The 24816-nt window shown below is 42.7% G+C and overlaps 1 long non-coding RNA gene across 1 annotated transcript; it reads left to right on the top strand.

The window, feature by feature from the left end:
* The first annotated feature begins 13561 nt into the window (after positions 1–13561).
* Positions 13562–21490, top strand: LOC110148759 (uncharacterized). The gene is made up of 3 exons (XR_011491645.1): positions 13562–14219; positions 15181–15304; positions 21378–21490. It is a non-coding gene; the product is annotated as an uncharacterized lncRNA (long non-coding RNA).
* The last annotated feature ends 3326 nt before the right edge of the window (positions 21491–24816 follow it).

Raw genomic sequence — 24816 nt, 5'->3', positions numbered from 1 at the left:
GCAGACAGGTTCTTTACCACTGAATCATCAGGGAAGTGTCCAGGTCACTGTCAGTGTTCTTATAAATTATGAATATGTAAAAAAATATAGCAAACAGATATGGGATACTAGGCTGCAATAAAAGTGGATGGCCATATCCATTCATGGAAAAGTAGAAAAAAAGGAAAAAATAATTCCAGAATGTAAAATCATATTATTATGCTTAAGAAATAGAGTTGGAGAAATCATATTATGATTGGTTCAGTGGTCAAAACTCTGTACTTTCACTCTGCATTTCCCATAAAATAATTCCTAGAACAATAACTAAAAACACACCATGAGGAGTAGGTAAGATCCCTTAGAGAAATGAAAATGAAATAATAAAGAATAGAATTGATCACCTAAAGAAGTCAAGAAAGGAGCAACAAAAAACCAATATACAAGGAGAAAACAAACAACAAAATGTCAGACTAAACCCAGCCATACCCCAAAATCCATTAAATGTAAACAGACATACATTTCTTATTAAAATACAAAGATTGCTATACTGAATTAAAAAATAAACAAACAACAGCAGCAACAAAAACCCAAGACTCACCTGCATGCCATCTATAAAAGAAGAACTTTTAATATAAAGATATAGATAGGTTAAAAATAAAAGGATGGGAAAAGACCATGCAAACTCAGGGTTTGTGACTTTACTCTACCAGGTAAAATAATCAACAAGATAAGGAGATAAAGGGGGACGTTCCATAGTGATAAATGAGTCCATTCATCAGGAAGGTATAACAACTCTGAATGAATATGCACCTCATAACAAAGTCTCAAAATACAGAAAGCAAAAACTGACAGATCTAAGAGCAGGCAGAGACATATCCACAATCCTTATTAGAGATTGTAACAATCAGGGTGAAGATCCCACGAATATAATTGTCACCATATCTCTTCTTTTGGGAAGAACATCACGATAATCTAACAAATAAGGCATGGGTTCTGAGCCATCAAAACGGACACTGACCATAGTGCTGGACGCCTTCCCAAGCATTTATTGTTTCAGTCGCTGGACCAGAGCAGAGGAACCAGCTATGCCAAGTATGGGAGGGGTTAGGAGAATGCACATTTTAAAACAGGCATGAAAGTATTTCAATATTTTGCCAGTTAATATGACTCCACATGTATAGAAGCTGTAGATCAGCTCTAACTCCTTTAATAAGAAGAATGCCACTACCAACTTTTTCAAGACAGTATTTTATTAGACTGAAAGTTCCTTGAAAATAAGATCTGAGGTTGATTCATCCATGTAGTTCTCACAAAGTTTGGTACAGAGCCTCCCTCATACTAGAAACATCATAAAAAATCAATTCAGTGAAACAAATAATAAATAATTCCCTTCTTTTTTTCTGGATGCATGAGGCACTCTTTGGAAACAGCTCCATAAAGATGACTCTCCTGCACTTGAATTCTTTCATCACAATAGTTAAAGCCAAAACTAAGCAAAACATATTGGGATGCCGGCACCTTCTGTTGAACAAGTTGTATATAAAATGCTGTGGAAAAGGAGCATATGTTTTTGATAACTGTAAAACACATATTTAAGAACCAGGAAGGAATGTAAATGCTGAATATTAATGCACTTGAAGTCTTATTTAAATTAAAAGTTGGTCTTGGATGTGACCTGATTCTTCCCCAAACATAAGAATCCCTCTCAGGGTCTCATCTGCCGAGGCTGCACAGGGAGAATCAGCTCTGCCCCAGCGCCACTGGAACCTGTTTTGGGTCTGGAGGGAAGGATCAAGACACCAACACTTTGCTTCAAAAGGGAGTTGGGTTAAAAGAAGAAGATGAAATGAAGCCAAGATACAAAGCAAGCAGTGCAGTGTGTTACTGGCCAGCCGCAGACTCACTGTGAGCCTCAGAAACAGTCGTAACTCTGCAGACATGCTCCCTGGGTGGTCCACGAACGCACAAGGGGGAGGGTGGATATCAGCTTGGCTCCTTTCCATCTCCCCTTGCCCCACGTGGGCTGCACCTTGAGGCCCTCTAGTGGCCGCTCTGGGATCCAGACCTCATGACTTTATTCCTTTAGTCACTCAAGTCATGTTCAACTCTTTGCGACCCCGTGGACAGGAGCACGCCAGGCTTCCCTGTCCATCACCATCTCCCGAAACTTGCTCATCACAAACTCATGTCCACTGAGTCAGTGATGCCATCCAACCAGCTCATCCTCTGTCACCCCCTTCTCCTTCTGCCTTCAATCTTTCCCAGCATCAGGGTCTTTTCTAATGAGTCAGCTCTTCACATCAGGAGACCAAAGTATTGGAGCTTCAGCTTCAGCATCAGTCCTTCCAATGAATACTCAGGGTTGATTCCCTTTAGGATGGACTGTTGGGTCTCCTTGCAGTCCAAGGGACACTCAAGAGTCTTCTCCAACACCACAGTTCAAATGACTTTCAGGTGGATGGCTTTCAGGTGATCATCCCGAACTGAGAACGAAGGAGCGCCTGAGATGAGGGGGAGACTTGGAGAGAAAGAAAGCCATCACAGCCATCGGGGAACAGGCCCAGCTCTAGCCCCATGGCACCCTGGGCCTGCTGTCTCCATGGGTCCAGTGGAGACACAGCCCCCAAAGCGGTGACATTATGCACCCCTCAAGGCAGAGGGGCTGCAGCCTCCCCCTGAGGTTTGCCTATGAGAAAGGCAAGGGTCAGAGGCCAAGGCAGAGAGCAAAGGGGGGAAGAGGAAAAAGCAGGCACTTAAGAGAAATGACCCTGCATCCTGGAAAGAGTCAGAGCTTATTATCAGACAAACTGGTTCAAATCCCAATGCCACACTTAATAGTTGTGTAACTGTGTGCAAATCACTTAGCTCTCTGAGTTAAGCTTTCCCATTCTTAAACAAGGATAGAAACAACTGGTCTAAAGAGATGTTATGCCAATATAGGTCTCGACATAGCAGATGGCTCTAGTCACCCATCAAACGTGAGTTCCTATACACGCTAGAGAATGCATATCAAAATCCTGTGGACCTCACGTTGCTTAATAAATGATAACTGTTATCAGCTCATTGCCTGATGGGCTTTCCAGGTGACTCAGTGGTAAAGAATCCCTCTGCCAATGCAGGAGACATGGGTTCAGTACCTGGGTCAGGAAGATCCCCTGGAGCAGGAAATGGCAACCCAGCCCAGTATCCTTGCCTGAAGAATCCCATGGCCAGAGGAGCCTGGTGGGCTCCAGTCCATGGTGTTGCAAGAGAGTTGGACATGATTTAGTATCTAAACAACAACATTGTCTGATAAACTAAGAACATGAAAGAAAGTCACCACAATCACAAGAGCCTGACATTGCCTATACATGGCCTGGAAACCCACGAGCACATACAAACACCCTCCTAACTGCCTTCGTGCACCTCTCTGGTGCCTCTGACTGTCTCCTGCAACACACACAGGCCGCTAAACTTTAGAGCTCAAAAACTCAGCTCGAGGACACGTCGCCTTCCTTCCTTTTTTTTTTTTTTTCATTTTGCAAGGACAAATCTGACAGAAATGTAGAACCTGCATAGATATTTAAACAGCCCAAGCATCAGGGAGAGCCTTCAGCCTAGCCGTGAAGGATAGACTCTCCGACAACATCCACTATACAGATGAGCCCTCAAATTAGTGCAGGAGCTGCGAGTCCCTGGCTGGAGGAAAGAGGCGTTCACCGCTCTGCCTCTGCCACGGGCCGTGCCGCCAGGGGCATCCATCACGGTAAGTACCAAGGAACAACACCTCTGATACCTCTTCATTGGGCCGCCAGCAAATGAGGCACTAGATTAGGCCTGACACCGGCAGGGCACAAGCTGAGGTTTGCCGGGTGTAATTAATTGGAACCTCGCCAGCTTGACAAATTGGGATGATGAATCTATCTTGTATGAATAAGGAAAAAAATGCATAATCAGTCAAAGATTTAGTTAAGACAGCTTTACTCTGACTCTCTGCCACAGCTAAATCCATTAAGGCAAGGAAACATCACTTTAAAAAAAAAGCAATGTCCTTCATACCGTTCAATTTATAACTTTTTGTTCTTGAATTTATGAGAGAAGTCAACTCAGATTTGCTTGACTTTAAGGGGAGAAGAGGTTTCTCTTGCGAGTTTAAAAAATTTGTTTCCCATGTCTTTTCAGTTCACTCAGAAATCTGTGTAAATAGACATTGGAGGGTATTCATCATTACTTTTTAAAGGAATTTTAATAGTAGTTGAGTCAAACAGACCACTCTGCCTTGATGGAGATGATCTTATGTCCAGTGTAAAGACAGTAAGACTTTTACAATGGGTTTGCTTACCCCCCACCCAAAACTGTTTTCTCCATCACTGCTTATAAACGAGGATGGATCTAGCAATATATGAGTGAGAACTGTTTTTCTTTTCTAAATTGGCAGGGGAAATCATTTTTTAATTTGTTCTGCATTCAAGTTGGGTCTCATGAAGTGAAAAGTATCATTTATGTGATTATCCAGCTAATTTGAAAAGCACTAAAAAAAATCAAAGATAAATCAGCCCTCTCATAAAAAAAAAAAAAATCATTTGAATTACTGACCAGATTAACTAGATGGTTATGCCCGGGGCAAGAAGACATTGCTTCCAAGAAGAAAGAGAACAGCCTCACACATTTTTACTGCAAGAGCTGTGGGTATAAATTAGGTCATGGTTCTTAAATCTGCGGTTCTTTAAAAATTTAATCTGTGTGTCAATACTGCATACCCATTCTACTAAATAATGAAGCAACTCTGTTTGCTTGTTTTTTCTCATCCTTTGGAAAACAGAAGTGTCTGCAGCTTTCAAAACCCAAGTCTTACAAGGATTAATGACAGTGGTTTATACTTCAACTTGTATGTGGTTCTTTTTTACCCAAATAAAAGAACAAAATGTGAGGACAATAGTTAGATTAAAATGGTATAAAAGCCAAGATGTCACATGTGACCCCACAGACAGTTGAACACAAACACCACATTTACCCACTGAGGCAGGCCCTTTGGGGCACCCACTGATCCCAGTCACCTGTACATGCTCAGTGGGAGCCCAGGTAAGGAGCCGTCCATGGAAGAGCATGCTAAGGTTGTTCAGTAAGGGGTGAAGGAAAGGGCCTGAGAAAAAGAATGGGCCAGGCTGCAGGGTGAACAGACCGAGGTTCAAGGTTGGTTACCCAGGAGCTTCTAAGTCTTTCCCTCATTCCAGCATTCTGCTCCAGAAGAAATGTCCTGTGAAAAAAAGATATCTGTGAAACTCGCTAAACACCACTTTGGAAATAGACTCTGCTGTCCTGTAATTTGAATCACACCTTAACTTCAAGTGGCAAAATGCCTTTCCTCGTGACCCATAAAAAGTTTTAATGGTCAATGAAACTTGAAAAGTATAAAGTGGGTTAAAAGTCAAAGGGTGCTTAATTTTTCTTTTGTGGATCTTTTTTACAATCTTTTTCAAAGGACGGAGAGATGCCACAGGCAAACATACCAGTTTACAGGGTAGGGGGCAGGGTGAGGGGGAAGAAATGCCTCTCGGGAGACCACTCAGGTGACAGTTAACAAGGGGCAGGGTGTTTTGCTAGAGGCACAGAATTTATACTTATGAAGATAATCACTAAACGAATCGGGGCAGCTGCTAGTCAAAACTTTACTTCCATTCATTTTCAAAATATCTGGTTTTGTTTTTTTTTAATGTAGTAGTGTTGCTGAAGGCTTGTAATCTTTTCATTATTCAACAATTCCTTCCACTTTTGCCTAAACTAGTCCAGTCCTCCCACCCACTGTAGGATAGAAATTCATGTGTTGTCATGCATTATCTCAATTAATCCTTTCCATCTCCATAGAGCCAGAACTGATGTTTAAAAAGGGATTGGGGGAAGTAAAGAAACACACAGATTGTTATAGAAGTATATACGCGTGTGCTGATGTGCTCAGTCACATTTGATTCTTTGTGATCCTGTGGACTGTAGCTACCAGGCTCCTCTGTCCAGAGAACTTTTCAGGCAAGAATACTGAAGTGGGTTGCCTCCAGTATTTCCTCCTCCAGGGGATCTTCCTGACCCAGGGATTGAACCCACATCTCCTGTATCTCCTGCACTGGCAGGTGAATTCTTTACCCCTGAGCTACCCGGGAAGCCATAGAAATATGTAGCTGGGATTTAAATCCAAGCACCCCGTGGGACCAAGCCTGAGTGAGTCTCCCCAGGCCCACCACCTGCAGTCAGCTTCCTTGCTGCAGATACCCACAGCCCACCACCTCCTCTGTACTCCTTTGCTGGAGACACGTCAGCCTGAAAAGCTGACTCTCCAGGTGCCCTGGCTGTGACATGGCACCTGTCCCAGCTGAAGCTGACGGGCTGGAAGTCAGAGCCACAGCAGCCTCACTCTCCAGACAGGTCTAGGCTAGTGTCAGCCGCCCATCAGCAGCCTTTCCTTCTCCTTTCGGGCCCTGCTTCTCCCTGAATCCTCCTCCTCGGACCTCAGGGGAGGCCCACTGTTCTCCTGACAGAAGGCAGCATCACTGCCCTCAACAGATAGAACACCATCAACCTGGAGGAGATTTTGCTCATGAAAGAGCTGTGAGACTCAGAAGACCTCAGGACGCATCATAAATGCAGGGGACGTTGCCTTGGGTACCTCTCTCTCCTTTCTTCTCCCACTCAGCTTGCCGGTTCTGTCACGGAAAAGCAGATGTGACCATGGGCAAGGCCTGATGTCCTGCTCGGGCAGCAGGAAGCTATGGGGCAGGACAAGCATCCCAACTGGCCCACCAAACTGAAACATATGCTGGAGATAAAGATGAGACTTCAGAGGGGATCCAGAAGCACCAAACATGCAGGGCCAGTGAGATCATGACAGCCAGCCTACTTTGATCCCTGGATTTCTAATCCCACAGGAATGTGGTGATGCAGACTGGACATTGGGTAACTGGCAGTGGTCTTAGGAGACTTGCCCATAACCTGCAGGAGCCCAGGCCAGGGAGGGTGCAGGACAGAGAAAATGGCAGACCCTCACGGGGAGCAGAAGAAGGGCAGGAGTGAAAAGGAGACACTCGAGGTGTGAGCTGAAAGACACCAGGAGCTGCTGCATGACGACCACAAGGAAGTCGTGTAGCTGTGGGTAGATGATCCTAGGGCCTAGACCCAGAAGATGATTAACCCTAGGTTTTCCCCCATCAGTGCTGGCTACGTAACTGAAACTGCAGGGCAGACATTCAGAAGCTTAGCTGTGAAATGCCCTTGGGAAGGGGTGGCCACCACCTTCTGAGCTGCAATTCTCCAGAGGGGAGATGTTAAACCGAAGAAGGGAATTTCTTAAAGGTAGTGGGTGGTGAGGAGACCAGGGTCCTTCATTCATGAAGAGAGGTGTAACAGAATGGCAAGTTCCATAGTGGGACATCAGAAAGACATGTGTAACAGATACACACGACTGTATATAAAGTAGATAAACGACAAGGACCTGTTCTATAGCACAGGGAATGCAATGGCTTGTAATAACCTATAATAGAAAAGAATATGAAAATGAATATATACACACACATACATATATATAACTGAATCACTTCACTTTACACCCGAAACACTGTAAATCAACTATCAATTCAGTTCAGTTCAGTCACTCAGTCATGTCCGACTCTGCGACCCCGTGAATCACAGCACGCCAGGCCTCCCTGTCCATCACCAACTCCCAGAGTTTACTCAAGCTCATGTCCATCAAGCCGGTGATGCCATCCAGCCATCTCATCCTCTGTCGCTCCCTTCTCCTCCTGCCCCCAATCCCTCCCATCATCAGGGTCTTTTCCAATGAGTCAACTCTTCTCATGAGGTGGCCGAAAGTACTGGAGTTTCAGCTTCAGCATCATACTTCAATTAAAAAGGAAAGAAAGATGTGTGTGAATCCCAGTTCAGCAACTCACAGCTATGTAAGCTAGGAAATCTCAGTTTTCTATTAAACAAGGAAAATAGTAATAAGTCCTACCTGCAGTAGACATACTCATCATGCCTCCCCACTAAAGGCCCTTTCTGAGCCCTCAGTCCTGGCAACCTTTGGGCCATAAGATCCTGGCTACACTCCTCTATTAACATTGGACCCATGCTGAACCCAAGACTGAAACTAGACCAACAGGCATTTGGAATTGGAATTTGGAATTGGTCCAGCCAGTTAGCTATGAGGAACTGAGCTTCTGGGTTATATGGCTGGTCACTAGGCCATGACCGATGGATGGTCTTGATGTGCACAAAGTTGAATGAGCAGATGAGCAGAGGGAAGCAAAGATAGAGAAACTGCCTTTCTAACTCAACCCCACAGAGCTGTAATTAGGTTCTCAGGGATTTGTTGGTATCTTTCAATGAAGATATCTTCCTTTTTATTTGCACCTCGAGTGAATTTTTGGTGCTCGCCAGCATTTTGCCCTGGTTGAGAGCCTCAACAAAGAATGGCAATAATAGTGATGACTCCAAAATGAGTACAATGCCAATGCCAATGACTTCCATGGCCTCAAACGTTCTTGTATAAAGACCAGCCCTGGCCTGGGTAAAGCCTCTTATAAATCACTGACCTAATCATGAGATCAAGACCACAATAACATAAATGCTTATCCCAGGACCTTGCTACTCAAAATGTGGTCCCTGGACCAGCAATGACAGCATTACTTGGGAACTTATTTGAAATGGAGAAACTCAGGCCCACTCCAGACTTGGAGTCAAAATTTGTACTCTTACAAGACTCCCCTGTCATTTGTGTGCATATGAAGTTAAAGAAGCATGACTCTGGAAATAATACCTGCCCAGTGAAGAGAGGTACCTATCAGCCACCCTTTGATCACCAGACCTCACTCAGGTGATATACGTGGCTGAGCACATCTCCCACTCCTCCTCATGGCTCCATAGAGGTCCTCCCAACTCCAAGTGCCAAAATTTTAATGGACAACATCCCCTTTCAAGGGGACCATTCTGTTGTCAAGAAGAAAATCTGGATTAGGCATCTCAAGGGCCATTTATTGGTTGTTTGATCCTTGCCGAGTTGCACAGCACCATTAATTTACAGAATTTAACATTCATTTCTCAGATTATAAACTCACAAAGGGTTCTGTCCAGTAACCAACACACCAAATAAATACATCCATTAAATATTTGCTGCAGGCTTTCTCAGTCCCCACCATCTGAAAGGTTACTGGAGGCAACTTGCAAAGCACAAGGAAAACTAAATCATGCAGCTTTATTCTTCCAAGACCTGATTTTCAGTAAGACGGGAATAACCACCAATCCTAGGGTTTTAATGACACAATAAAAGGCTTAAATTATGGATCTCATAGAGTCAGAAGAATACCTGTGCTTATTCATTCACTCATTCATTCTTTCATTCACTTTTTCCAATTACTCTGTTCAGACAAAAAGAGACAGGAGGATTCATTCTTTCTGTTTGGATGAAGACATGGGGATTTCCAGAGGGGCAATATATTAGGTCTACCTGACTCTCAGAAACAAGTTGCTGGATTTCTTTTCCAGGTTTTTAATTGAGTTTAGGGTGGATGAGAAAGTGAAATATGGGAATTAAAGCTAAGAGGGCAGATGTTACCGTCGGTCGGTCTAACATAGCTGAAATTCTAGCTGTGACTTAGCACCACCTGAGCTTGCCTGAGCCATGTGTCTCTCAGAACCTGAACTCATCCATCGGTAAGGTGGGGACACCACCTGACTTATGGGTTCGTTCTAAGGCCTGGGACAAATGTCATTTCAAATCATCATTATTCCATAAAGGGAGACATCTCATGACTGTTAAACTCACCAGGAGCCTCCTAACGATGGAGCACCTCAAGTTCAGCACCCTGAAATAGTGGTGGAAAGTAGTCCCCAGAGCTGTTGCAAAGATGAAATGAGATAACTATTGTGAATATCTTGGCCTTATGCCTGAATGTTATCTGTATGCTTGATGTCAAATGCTCTTATTATCTTTGGGGTCAAACAGAGGTGCTCATATCCCAGTAAGACACTAACTCTGTGACTGTGAACAAATTAATTGATGAATACACTACCTTATTTCAGAAAAGATTCAGTGTACCTTGTCAAAGTATCTCAGATTCCTCAACCACACAATGGGACTGTTTGACTATTAAAGGAGAAGACCTACAGAAAAAGAGTTGGTCATTTTTTTGTTTGTTTGTTTTATTTTTCTTTTATTCCCCAAACCCCTTCTCTGCTCTGCTCTATGCAGAAGACCGAGACGTTGAATGGTGGTGGGGGTCCCAGCCTCAGAGAACAGAGGAAGAGAATTTGGGGACAGACCTTACAGCACTGTTCATTATGAGCAACCCATAGATTATGGCATTGCCTGGAATGGGGACCACCCCCCAGTTGATTCCCAGGGTAGAGATGCAGGTAACTCAGGAGGAAGAGAGGCAGAAATCGAGGTGTGCCACCAGGAAGAACATCATTGTCAGTGACATGCTAGTAAAAAGTGAAGGTGTCCAGAATTACAAAAAGCTAAAGTGTGGCCTTGATGCTGGAACCATCTAACCACTGGATTTAGGACATCTGTGGAGCTTTTGATTCTTCATAAATGAGACAAGGGGGTTATTTTACAGGCTAATCTCGAGATACTTGCTATCTCCAGTGGTCTCTTTGTCAGGAGTTGGACTTTCCCTAGTTCTTCCTACATGCTTGAAACTTGCTCTCCGAGGTGCAGCAAATTTCTTCCTGTCCTTTGCTTTTGGTTTCCCTGTCTAGCCGTGAAAATCCCTCTTTTGAAAGGCAATTTGGACTTTAAAGCTGTTCATGTTGTGGCTGACGAAAGTATTTCTGTTAATGGATGTAGCCACAACTAGATTTGCTTTTAAAAGGCTGATCTCTCAATAGTCACATTTGGCTTTCTACCTCCATTTTATTTATCTAGGTTGAAAACCAGTTTAATGTTTCAAGATGTTGGTTTGGGGGAAAATGTTTATAGAATTCTTTTATAGAGAGACAATGACCCATGTATAAGGAATATTTACTTAATCACTAATGCAATCGTTGACTCAATTTGGGAAAACGAAGTCTTTGGGGAATGTGGGTCCTTCTTTTGTCTTTGTTGTTTGTTTAAAAATGATCTGAAACGCCTCACTGAAAATAAAGCACAAAAATGTGAAATATGGATTTTCATTTGCATATATTTGATTCCTCAGTAGTAGAGGGGATACTGTGCATTACAGCACATGTCCACAATTGAAACAAAAGATTTTGATTCTTTCTTAGGGGCAATAACATTAATATTGCTATTTTTTAAATAAATGTTTTGGCATCAGATATCTGCTGGTATTTTCCAATTTAAATTTGCAACTTCCATGACTATTTAGTTATCAGCAGAGATGCCAAATACAATTTTTTGGTAGAGAAACCAAGATAACATGATTGTTCCTCAGGTTCACAAAATAAACTGGAGAAAGACAGAGTTGTTGTCCTAGGCATAAGGCTTTGCTGCAAGTAAAAGGAATATATATATATACCTGAGGCTTAATTTTAAAAATAAACAATATCAGAAAATCAAATTTCAAAGATGACTACTTCCCCTAATCCCACTTAAGTTTAAAATGAGGCAGCTTATGTGTTAAGATTTCTTTAGATTCAAATCCTATTGTCCTCACTTTTAATTCTAAGTAGTATTAGAAACTATATGGAAATACAAGTTATACATTAAGAAGTGTGTCAAAGGGGCTTTGGCTCAGACTTCTGTGGTGATCATGTTAAGAAATAACCGAAGAAACAAAACTCACGGAAATGAACATGTTCATTTTCACATTATCTATTACAGGTAAAAATTGGAGACAATTAATAAGTCAAATAGTAAAACATTTAATAAGTAAAACAGGGAACCTACACTGAGTGGACTGACCTAGAGTCATTGACAGAAACAGCTTTGGTAACAACATGGAAAATCTGTGTGAAACTATGACCAGACCTCCTAAAGAAAGAAAGAAAGAAAGTGAAGTCGCTCAGTCGTGTCCGCCTCTTTGCGACCCCGTGGACCGTAGCCCGCCAGGCTCCTCCGTCCATGGGATTTTCCAGGCAAGAACACTGGAGTGGGGTGCCATTTCCTTCTCGAGGGGAGACCTTCTAAGGGAACATGTAAGAATGAAACCACCATGTTCGATGTATGAGATTAGCGGTAATACATTTACAAAAGAAATCCTTTATTATTGTGATAAAATTTTCTTTGCAATTGAAGATTGAATCTGGAAGAAAAAATTCTCTGATAGGACTCAGTGAAGTTGGAAGGGAAAGAAATGAAGGTTTATTTCTGTCTTAGGGATTATCAGTTGCCAGAAGGAGAACCCCACTCAACCCAGCTTAAGTAAAAGGGAATTTATTGCAAAGAGACGATGAGAATACAGAATCCTAGCTGGGCTGCAGGACAGGGTGAGCCTAGAACTAGACAAGGAGCTACGGGCACATCCTGGCCTCACCAGCCACATGAACAAAGCGTTTTAAATGAAGACCAGATCCAACCCCAGTCTTGCAGGACCCTGAGAGTGTGAGCTTCCTGGCCTCACCCTCATCATGCCCATGGGTTCTATATTTACAACTCTGACATTTGGTTCATCATGGACTTGCATTAAGTTTTATTTATTAAAATGCTGTAATAAACTGTTCATTGTCTTAACTCTTAAGGTTTTTTTTTCCACTCTCCCTTCAATTTTGTGCCCACAGAGAGTGCCTCACTCACCTCCCACCGATCCCTCCCCTGACTATAACAGAATTTGAAATTCTTCCATAAAGTCTGTCCTTGGATTATGGTATTGTTTCCCAAAAGGCTCTTTGTGATCTTAGCCCATTACCTGATAATAACAGATGAACCCATTAGTAGGTATTTTCATGCCAGACTGACTGTGTTCATCAGATGAACTGAGAGTGATCACAGGGCATAAAACGTTTGATTAGAGAGAGCAAGAAGACAGGAACAGCCTGCCGGGGGGAGGCCCCTGGAGGGAGAGACGGGGCCAGAGCAAATGCACACACTTTTACAGCGCCCCCCATCCCCAACCCAGCCTCTCACCTTCCTTTCTCTACCAGCCCCCAGTTAGGGTGGAAACTAGCCTTTTGCGATGGGTCTGCCCATGACACAGATAGACTTCCCTCTAAAGAGCAGTCCACTAAAGGGACTTTTGATGTTGCTTCCTTCAACCAGCGGCCACCCCTGGATGCCCAGCGCTGCCCTCCTAAAGCCCAGACAAGCCTTTCCTCTTGAGGCGCTCACCCTCAATCCCCACGTGAGTCTCACTTGGCCTCGTGTACACTGGTAGTTAAGGCGTATCAGGAGGAAAGATGATGACTGACGCTTGCTTACTTGCGTGTTTCCCGTGGAAGAGAAATGTCACTTGTGCCCATTTGTTTTCCTGCATTTGCCATTCTCTCTTCTGTTCTCTCTTTCCGTTCGAATCTGCTCCTCACACTTCCTCCTGCTTTCCCTTTTGCCTCCTACTCCTCACCGTACCCCAATATTTCTTTCTAAGTCATGGCCCAGCTGCTAAGGGATCTGTCATCTTTAGAACCTCTTGTAACAATGGATGCAAAGAAGAATCCTTCTAATGGGAGAAGCCCAGCTTTTCCTGGAGGGTGAATCACTCGAGTCCGAGCAGAAGGAGCATTAGCCGCCTTCTCTCTGTGCATGCTTCCAAGTCTTCCCTTTGGGTTACTGACCTAATCACGTCTCCTTCTTCCTCTAGGAAGGACCTGAGGCTGCTCCTACGTCACATGTAGGAGCTGATGGACCTGATGGCAGATGAGACTAGGGAGTTACTGATAGCCAGCCTTTCCTAGGACTGGATGCCCAGAGGAGAATGCACCTGGATTTAATTACCAAACCCATGGAGAGTTCCAGGAATGTCCAATCTCGGTGCCATCTTCAATTGTTTCCCTTATTTGGTAATTAATTACCATATCTGTCAACTGTATTTTTTTAAACCAGTCATCACGATCCTGGATACTCTTGGCTGGTCTTTAAACATCTAAACTTCATGGTCAAGACAATGGCATTCACCTTCCAATTTTCATTCTTGTATTTCATCTGCAAATCATTTGCCTTCAAAGAAAGTAACTGAGTAGTTCAAACGTCCTGATTCATCTGTTCTTGGCAGACCTTGTAGAGCCTCAATAGAAGGATTTTACAAATCATCCTCACCACACACAGTCCATACAGCCCCGTATAGTGCCTATTTTAACACCAGAACCTAACAAGAAACTAGAGAAACAGGAAGACTTCAACTGTAAGTTTCCAACCTTAATTTATTCCCCTCTTAATATAGCAAGACCAGATACACTCAAGTGTCAAAGACACTAACCACTGTTTCTAGCAATTTTTCTGGGTTTAAACCCATGAATTCATACTTATATATATAACTATTATGCTCTTTAATTATATAAACACACTCTGTAAGCATATTTCTTCTGAACCAACTCTGGAGATGATGGCACTTTGGCTAAGTGGTCCACTGGGCTTGCTCCTAGGTTATTCGAATAAAACTGGGAGTGGAAACCATGGCCACTCCCCCACCGTTTCTCCCAGTCTCGTTTCTGTCCACCTTTATGCAGCCTCCAAAATGGGAGCACAGAGGGCCTCGGCATGTGCTGCTGCCCTGCTCCCCGCCAAGGGACACTGTTTCCCTGGAACACAAAGTGTGTTTTATGCAATGCATCAACCAGGTTTCCACCACCCGCTAGCAGCACAAACCTCCAATCAGGCTCAGGACCAAGCTAAACTATTGTCTTTGTTTTGTTCTTGTGCCGTCAGAGGGTCCTCCACGAAGCCAGAAGCAAACAATGTACAACCCAATAGTGGAATCACTTCAGTGTGGGTTCAGACAGACCCATGCTTAAGAGCTGCTATATCACTTAAGAGCCGTGACCTAGGGCAATCCATCCACATTTTCTCAGCCTCAGTTTTCACATCGCTAACCTTGGGTTAATAATGTGCACTGTAGTGGCCTCTAGCAGATATAAATCACAAAGCATCACTCCAGGAACATTTTAGGGGATCAATAAATGTGAATCTGCTCCGTGTCACACATTTTTCCTTGCCTTTTTGAATCCTCCATTCTGAGAAAGGATGGCCAATTACCATCTTCTAGAAGAGAAAACTGTCCAGTATTACTAGTAGCGAGCGCATCAAACATGAATGATTACAGCTACCCTGGGATCACAGCAACTTACCATGTCCTTTACATCTAGGGGATTGTCCAGCTTCGGACTTTGGGTAAGAGAGGACCCCAAAGCATCATGTACATTTGGCACAACGCAAGCAACAGAGATTTTAATGACATCACCTCCCAAGGGAAAGGCCAGCCAACTTAAGGTAACCTGCTGTAGTCCTTTCTACACGATTTAACATCTGACAGTTTGCAGAGTCTAGCCAGCCATGGTGCTGTGTTTTATTACCGGCCATTGAAAATAATTAGTTGGTGACCCAGAAAACTGATATATAAAATCCTTTTAATCACCAATATGGCTTTCAATTATATAGCGTAAACTTATTAACCTTTTTACTGCGGAGACTTGATTTATGGAATTTATCTACATGACCATTATGAGCAGAGATAAAAAGTGTATTATCTGAGGTGTTGGCATTAACAATAAAGAACTGCTTTTCCCCATCGTGGAGTCTTAAGTGGCGATGGCAGCCTTCTGGGAAGTCTCTAGGGATTCATTTGTCTCCTGCAATCACTCGGCAATGGTTGACTGAGGACGTACTGTCTGTGTGTGTGGCTTTGTGACTTAACAGGGTAAAGTCTCACTACCTCAGCATGGTCCCAGCCTTAACTGGGGTTAGTTTAACCCAACCCAAACTGTTCCAGCTTCCTCTCCTAAAAATTCAGCATCCTCCAATGAGCCCGGCTTTTCTCTGTGCTCCATTTGCTGGACGTGTGTGTTTTCTATCTTTAATGGACCCACCTATGCCTGCCAACAGCCAAACACACACACACCCAACTCCCATCCACACATCCCCAACCCCATACATACTCATAACCCCGCTCACACCTAAACCCCCCACGACATCCGCACACAATCCCATATACACATGCACACAGCCCTGACACACACACAGCATTCCCACAGTGCTACACCCTCAACCCACCACACACATGTATAATTCTCCCACACACACCCTTCATATATACCCTTGATACACACCACAGTCCCTACACACAGCCCTGACACACACACAGCATTCCCGCAGTGCTACACCTTCAACCCACCACACACATGTATAATTCTCCCACACACACCTTTCATATATACCCTTGATACACACCACAGTCCCTACACACATACTCACAACCTCACGACACACATATACCTTCCTAACCAACCCCCAAGCCCCACACCCACCACTTCACACACACCTACCCGCACAGTCTCCTTCACACATACAACATACATGCACGATCCTCCCATGCTCACTCACACACACCTGCAACTCCCCCAAAGCACACACACGCAATCCTACACCCACACACATTACACAGAAGAAACCTCCCTTCCACATACACTAACACATGAACTCCTTTCTCTCTCATTTTGTTCTTGGTTTTGGTCTGGTATAATTTTATTTTCTTTCTTTATCAAAGTACACTTGGTTTACAATGTTGTGCTAGTTTCAGGTATATAGCAAAATGAAGCCGTTATATACACAGTAAATTTTCAGATTCTTTTCCCTCATAAGTTACTACAAAATATTGAATATAATCACCTGTGCTGTATAGTGGGACCTTGTTAAGAAGGTCCACTTTATGTACAGTAGTGTGTGTATGTTAATCCTAAACTCCTGATTCATCCCTTCCCCACTTTCCCCTCTGGTAACCGTAAGTTTGCTTGCTGTGTCTCTGAATCGATTTCTGTTTTGTAAATAAGTTCATTTGTACCATTCTCTTTTAGATTTCACATGTAAGTGATATCATATTTGTCTTTTTCTGTCTAGCTTACTTTACATAGTTGACAATGTCTAGGCCCATCCACATTGATGCAAATGGTATTATTTTGGCACTTAGAAGACATGGAAGCAAACTAACTGTCCATTGACAGGTGAATGAATCAAGAAGGTCTGATAGGTAGTATTCCACTATGCATGGCAATAGATGCTACACACACACACACACATACATACACACACCATGGAATACACACACACATATACATACTCAACCACACAAAAGGGCAAGCCCTTTCTCTGACTGGAGAGCATTTTCTCATTTAGGGTCATGCGGAATTTCTCTAATCTCGAGGGCAGAGGATGCCACTGCCTCGTTCCTGCTACTTCACTCTGCTGAGGGGACTCACCAGGGACCAGAGTACATGCCATCGCAAAGGACGAGGCCCTCCTTGTCATCCGGCACATGTGCCTCCTTCCTGGGTCACGCCCAGCCGAGGGGACTGCCTCTCAGCGAGCTGAGGGCGCAGAGGAGGCGGGCAGCAGCGCTCTGCTCCCAGGAGCCTTTGTCTCTCCCAGTGGAAGTGCGTCTGTGCACACACTTGAAGCAAATACAAACAACCAATCAGAAAACACGTTTTAAATAACATACTGCGTGGGTAGAGAGGGAGGATGCACAAGAGCTGTCAAAACACAATTTTGCTACTTCGATAGTGTATGTGGTGATGACTCGGAGCAGGAAGTGACCCGAGGGATAAAACACCAAGAGGAGCACCGGAGTGGCGCTTCAGGAAATAACCAGACCTCTAGCTCACCTAGCGGGTCTACCGGACATGAGAGGCCAGTGGTGACAGGGTGAGCAAGTGCCCAGACGAGATGAAAAGGCTTCAGGTTTTATCACGAGAGCCTTGGCAGGCTCCAGAATTCCCAAAGTGCCTTGAACGTACCCCCGCCACGGCCAGTGCCAGGCACTCAGGCCTATGCTCCCGGTTGGGTACACGGGGGGCACCCAGCATGAGTGCAGGTCGGGAGAACAGGGGCCCCAAAGACGTATTACTGAGAGCGGTGCTGCAGACTGGTATCCCAATAGTCATCTCGGGAAAAATCAGAATTCCGTTGGCTTTCCTTACACTTATCTGGGGGGTTCCCAGGTGGCTCTAGTGGTTAAGACCCTGCCTGCCAATGCAGGAGACATAAGAGACGTGGGTTCGATCCCTGGGTCAGGAAGACCCTCTGGGGGAGGGCGTGGCAGCCCACTCCAGTGTTCTTGCCTGGAGAGTCCCATGGACGGAGGAGAATGGACTACAGTCCATAGGGTCGCAGAGAGTCAGACTCTACTGAAGCAACTTAGCACGCACACACACTTATTTTATGATTTCCTTCAGAATTCTAAGGGGAAGGAACAATAAGGGTGAAACCATAACTGTTTCACAATTTAAGGACATAAGGGCTGAATCTTGCTGGGATTAAGTCATATATTATACAACAGTAATTTTATTAATATTTTTCCCAAACCAAATTTTATAAATTCCCCAGTGATAAGAACAGTTACCATCTTGTTGTTCAGCAGTAATTAACACAACACTGTAAATCAACTATACTTGGATTAAAAAAAAGGAATTAGCCTTAAAAAAGCAAGTAACATGCCTTATTAATAAAATTTGAATGTCAAAAATAAATAAAATGCAATTATTGGGCTATTAAAATTAATTAATCTAAAAAAGAGTGGGGTAATAAAATTGGATTGAATAAGGTTTAAAAAGAAAGAACACTATCATATTTTTCTCTGTAGCCCTATATCTAAGCCAGGGCTAGAATACATAAGTTAGTCATTTATTAGTCATAAGTGAATTAGTCATAAAATGAATAAATAAATGAATAATTAGTGTTCTTTGTTCATTTCATTCTCCATTTCCTCCAATGGATTTCAACAGAACCCCAGTGAAACTGACTCAAATGTTTTGACTTACCAAGTATATTGCATGGGACTATGCATTCTGTTGGGGAAATAAATATAATACTAGGAAACCAAACTTTGTGGAGGCTTACTATAAATCAGACCGTGAACTACATGTCCTACATAAGTTTTCTCATTATTTCCTACACAAACCCTGCAGTATCACTCTTGTTTCACAGATAAAAGAATCAAGCCTTAAAAGATTTAAGTGACTTATCCAACAACACACAATGGGTAATTGGTTGATCCTGGATTTGAACCAAGGAGCCAAGCTCCAGAGCTTCACCATGAATTAACAGCTATCTGATTAGACTGCCCCAAAACAGAAATAATTTCAACATTGATTCACTGCACAAACACTTGGTGCACTTTCACCCCATACCAAGACATGTGATAATAATTAGGATAAAATAGCCAACACCATGGGTATGTTTGCTGCCCTCAGAGAGCTTGCAGTTCAGTGTGAGCTCAGAGCTGAATCGTGTAATCACACAAGTTCAGCGTGAGCACACCAGTAAGGATGGGCGTCACCAGGGTGGCTTCCCTGAGGAAATGGCAATTGTGCCCCAAGCTACAAAATGTGTAGGAGCTCATGACACATTGTGTGCTTGGAATCTGAAAAGATTTGAGGGAGATATCTTTTGTCGATTGGCTCATTTCTTAATCCACCTTGCTCAAAAAAATTTTTTTGAAGTGGTTTGCAGAGTTATGTAAAATACCCAATTCCTTTTTTTAAAAATTGGAGGATAATTGCCTTACAATATTGTGTTGGTTTCTGCCATATATCAACATGAATCAGCCACAGGTATACATACATCCCCACCCTCTTGAACCTCCCTCCCACCTCCCACCATTCTAGGTTGTCACAGAGCACCAGATTTGAGCTCCTTACATTATACAGCAAATTTCCACCAGCTGCCTATTTTACATATGGTAACTTATGTATTTCCATACTACTTTTTCAATTTGTTCCACCCTCCTCTCCCCCCTCTGTGTCCACAAGTCCAATCTCTACATCTGCATCTTTATTTCTGCCCTGCAAATAGGTTCATCTATACCATTTTTTTTAGATTCCATATATAGGAATCTAAATATATAGATTTAGATAGATTATATAGAATTATATTTCTATAGAATCTATAGAAATATATATATTATATAGATAATCATATATATCTAAATATATGCGTTTATATAGGATATTTGTTTTTCTCTTTCTGACTTTCTTCACTCTGTATGCAGACTCCAGGTTCATCCACATCACTACAAATGACCGCGTTTCATTCCCTTCTATGGCTGAGTAACATCCCATTGTATATGTACCACCTTTTCTTTATCCATTCACCTGTTGATGGACGTTTAGGTAGTTTCTAGGTCTTGGCTATTGTGAATAGTGAACCTAGGGGTGCATGCATCTTCTTAGCTCTAGTTTTATCTGGATATATGCTCAAGAGTGGGATTGCTGGATCATATGGTAATTCTATTTAGTTTTCTGAGGAACCGCCGTACTGTTTTCCACAGTGGCTGCACCACTTTACATTCCCACTGATAGTGTAGGAGGCTTCCCGTTGCTTCACAACCTCTCCAGCATTTGCTATTTGTAGATTTCTTAATGATAGCCATTTTGACTGGTGTGAGGTGGTACCTCAATACAGTTCTGATTTGCCTTTTACTGTCATTAGCAATGTTGAGCATCTTTTCATGTCCCTATTGGCCAACTATATGTCTCCTTTGGAGAAATGTCTATTTAGCTCTTCTGCCCATTTTTCAATTGAGTTATTTGTTTGGAAGTCTGGAATTCAACTCAGTCTTTTCATTTCACTGATGAGAGAAGTCAAGATGTTTCACCAAGGCTGTTGGCTGGTCAGTGTCAGAGCTGGGACAGTCCCTTCCCGTGGTGCCTCCCACAACACTCAGCCTGAACAATATGAGGGTCATGAACCACACAGGGGTTTCAGCTTTGACTCTAACAACCACTTGCTTCAACCCTGGGATTAACTAGCTGCTGTCTCACATCTAGTAAAAAACCGTTCCATGCAAACAAATACAGCAGTAATTGATTTGGTTCACTAGTAATTCACTTCATGGAACCATTGTGTCTCCAGTTTTCAGGCAGATACTCCCCTAAACATCAGACTGCATCTGTGAGCCTTATCATAGAGACAGTTTTTGAGTTATTTTAATAACTATCTGCTTGTAATAAAGAAACCCAGGGATTTCTCACAATCCACGACTTCCTCCATCTACTCAGAGAGATTCCATTCCGTAAGCCATCTGGTCTGGTGGCTGAAAGCACAGACTTTGAAATCTAAAGCCAGTTGGATATGAATTCCATTCCAACTCTGCCTCTTTCTAGCTTATGACTTCCTACAGAATCTTTAACTCTGATGTCCAGCTTACATGAAAAAAATACAAATGGTAACCAGACAGATCAAATGGTTATAAGGTTCCAATGGGATGATTAATATAAAGCACTTACCTTTACAGGGTGTTTAGAACATAGTAAGCACTCAATAAATGCTAGCTATCATTGTTGCTCTACAGGTCGCTCCCCTTATAAATCTGCAGCCATTAGTAATGACACCAACAGAGATGATTCAAATGGTTTAAAAGAGATTTTGTGAAACAAGAGCAATAAAGAAATCAACGGCACCTCATTATCTAGTCCGTGTCTTACTTCACTCACAAATCATCATCTGTTCAACAGGGGAAATTATGAACTGTCTGGAAATAATACAGTAAAGACAGTCAATGACAATTAGAGTGTAAAGAGTCTAATATAGACTCAGAGATGAATGTGGAATCTTCTATTCTACAAAAATCCATTTATTACAAAAAAATTCTGGAATCACTTTACCATAAGTGGGTATCATTTAGTGCTCAATTATAATGAAATTCCACTGGAAATATATATTAAATGCAGAACATCTACGTTAATACCAGGAGAATTTGGTAAGATTGATGTAGTGCAATGACTACCAGATGAATACTAAGTACTCCACTTCAACCTTCCAGGTTCTTGAGCTCAGATCCTGCCATCACCTTACTCCTATCATCTCCATTTTCAAGGGCTTTTTATGGAGGCAGAGGGAAGACTCCAAATCTGTTCTATTTTATTTTAATTTTGCTTAGAGCTAGATGACTCTCAAACACTGATTAATCAAGATACATTATATAATAAAATTAAAATCACAAACATTCCACCCTCACCATGAAAAACAACTCATTTTTGAAAAGACTGTAGATCTATGTAATGGGGAATTTCGTAAACGGTGGTAATTTCAGACTAAGCACTAAAAGGATATTTCTAATAGCCCCAACATGGATTGAACTTAGTGGAGCAAAGAAATCTCAGTTGAAGAATTAGGAACTGCCTCATTCAAACTCAGGGTTGTTAATGACTCAGAAGTGGGCTCTGCAGGGTAAAGGAGGTTTCTGTTAACATCCTATTTCAACACAAGTTACTTGAGCTGAGAATGAACTTCTCCTGTGGTCGTTTTTTATGCTAATCAAGAAAATAAAGCTCTTCCTATGCAGGAATATATGCAAATGTGAGGCCAGATTCCCATTATAAAAATCTGGGGTTATAAAAAAATAGGTGAAAGCCTTGATGTACTTGCCATTTGTCATCCTATATTCCTGGGCAAGGAGACAGGGGCATATTACCCTGAGTTCAGTGTGATGGGTCACTTATCATCCCACCAGATGATCCAGATTCAGGTCCCAGCTCAAACATTTACTGACTGCTAAAACTCTCAGACCTTTAATCCCATCTTCAGAAAAGTGGCAATAACAGCCTCATCACACTGTGTGTAGGTTAAGTGAAATGCAGCATGTGAAAGCTCCAAGGACAAGTGTTCTCCATGAAGAGGATACAGTCAAGCCTTATTCTTCTTCTGTTGTGGGTAACTCTTCTGTGTGGTAACTGCTATATCAAAGTCTACTTAATAATAAACACAAAAATTACTGTTTTATAAATAATAATTATAAACATAATTATAAATAATAAATAGAGAAATTACTCCAACTTCAACCACCATCAAGGGCTAGATCCTCTTGTGTAAACAGTCAGTTTCATCCCATGTCACTTGCACAGAACCTCCCCATCACTTTCTAGTTGCCCACTAGGGTTTTGAGCCTGCCTGTCACCAGCTGGCCAGTCCTTGCCTTAGGTTTTCACCACATGGACCCAGACAGGGGATGGAGACCCGAGTCCTCCATTGGACTAGGATGGGCAGATGGCAAAGCTGAAGGAAACCCTACAGAAAGTCTGCGCAGGCTGCTATGCACCTATCCTGCTGTCTTCTCTCTTAAAAAGAAAAGTCAGTAGATGGGTTGAGGCCATAGATTGCAAACTGGCAGCTGAAAGCCAGTCGAGATATCACCCAAAGGTGGTTTGTTTGTTTCATCTGTAGGGTGCCTCCGTTTTGAAATAGAGAAATTTCACATTTTACAGGGCTTTCCAGGTGGCACTAGTGGTAAAGAACCCACTTGCCAGTGCAAGAGACGCAGAGACGTGAGTCCAGTCCCTGATTCAGGAAGATCCCCTGGAAGAGGGCATGGCAACCCACTCCAGTATTCTTGCCTGGAGAATCCCAAGGACAGAGGAGCCTGGTGGTCTACAGTACATAGGGTCACAAAGAGTCGGACACAATGAGGCAATTAGCATGCACACACACATATTTTATAAATCTAGATTCTGGGTTCATTTCATAAAACCTGAAATTCTGATTTCTATGTACCACAAACAGCCCCAAGTCAGTTGAGGCTGCCCCTTTAAATGGGTCCCAGCACCCAGGCAATCTCTATCATCCCAGGACACCCCGAGGCCTCAGAGGTTGGCCCGATAATCTCACCATGTACCCAGCCAATTCCTGCCATTATTACGATAAGCTTGGTTACTTCACAAATATTCATCTTTTCATAATCCTCCTAGCACAGTGAAGCAAAACGAAGCCACAGACAGAGAAATGTGACAAGGGAAAACCAACGGTGCTAAAAAGTGAAATATGTGTTAAGTCCCCAAAGAAGTCCATTACCTGAAGGACACATTATCCCCTTCTCTTCCCATGAGTCAGCACAGTCAGTAGTCATTCCTAATTGGTTTAAAGCTTAGTGTGAAATATTGGGATGCCACAGTACGTGATGACACAGCTGTATTCCTGAGGGGCCGGCCGAGACGAATCTGTGTACAGTGGAGACAGGTGGAGATAGAGGGAGCAGGTGGAAACGGGTTGTAAATACACTATAACTTAAAAAATAATGGGGTGTTTTTTCCCTGCAGGTTTCTGGTACTTCATCACTAATTAAATATTGAAACTACAAAAGGAGGAATAAAGTTTGGTGGCTCTTTGGATCTGGGGTATAAATGTAAATATTTTGTACCATTAACTACAATTTCATTTGAAAAACACCCACCTGGCCTGGTAGCATTGAATTGTAGGCATGTGAGCTGAGAAGGGGTAGATTTAGGAAAATATTAACAGTTAATGCTGACTTTTTTTTTTTTTTTAGGCTGTAATAGCGTCTAGGGTTGTGCATTTCAGAGCAGTATTTTTCAAGTTTAGAAAATTTATGAGCTTTTTAAACAAAAGAGTAGATTCTCTGTAATATGGATTGCAGTCAAAATCATATCCCACAGAGCAGGTAGGCTATTGCCAAATGCAGAAAATCAATAGGCAAATCAGCCGGAAATCTTGGGAGCACTAGATGAATCATTTATGGTCTCCATCCTCCAAGTTTGCAAGGGTAAGGCACTTGGAACGCTGAGACATTGGTTCTCAATCCTGGCATTAGGCTAAGATGATCAATAATTCTGTGAAAGGAAGGAAGAAACTCCTGGAACCACAAAGGTCATAGGTACTTAGAGTTGGTTGGCCAAACTTCAATACAACTGTAGCTCACCAGGCAGAGGCGGACCTCGTGGTCAGCTCCCACTGGGGGTTCATTCTTCCCATTGGTTCACCCAAAAGTCTGTCTATAT

The sequence above is a fragment of the Odocoileus virginianus genome, chromosome 16 (genome assembly GCF_023699985.2).
Source record: "Odocoileus virginianus isolate 20LAN1187 ecotype Illinois chromosome 16, Ovbor_1.2, whole genome shotgun sequence".
Classification (NCBI taxonomy): Eukaryota; Metazoa; Chordata; class Mammalia; order Artiodactyla; family Cervidae; genus Odocoileus; species Odocoileus virginianus.
The sequence above is the reverse complement of the archived record's forward strand: the minus strand, read 5'-3'. Positions and strand labels throughout refer to the sequence as shown.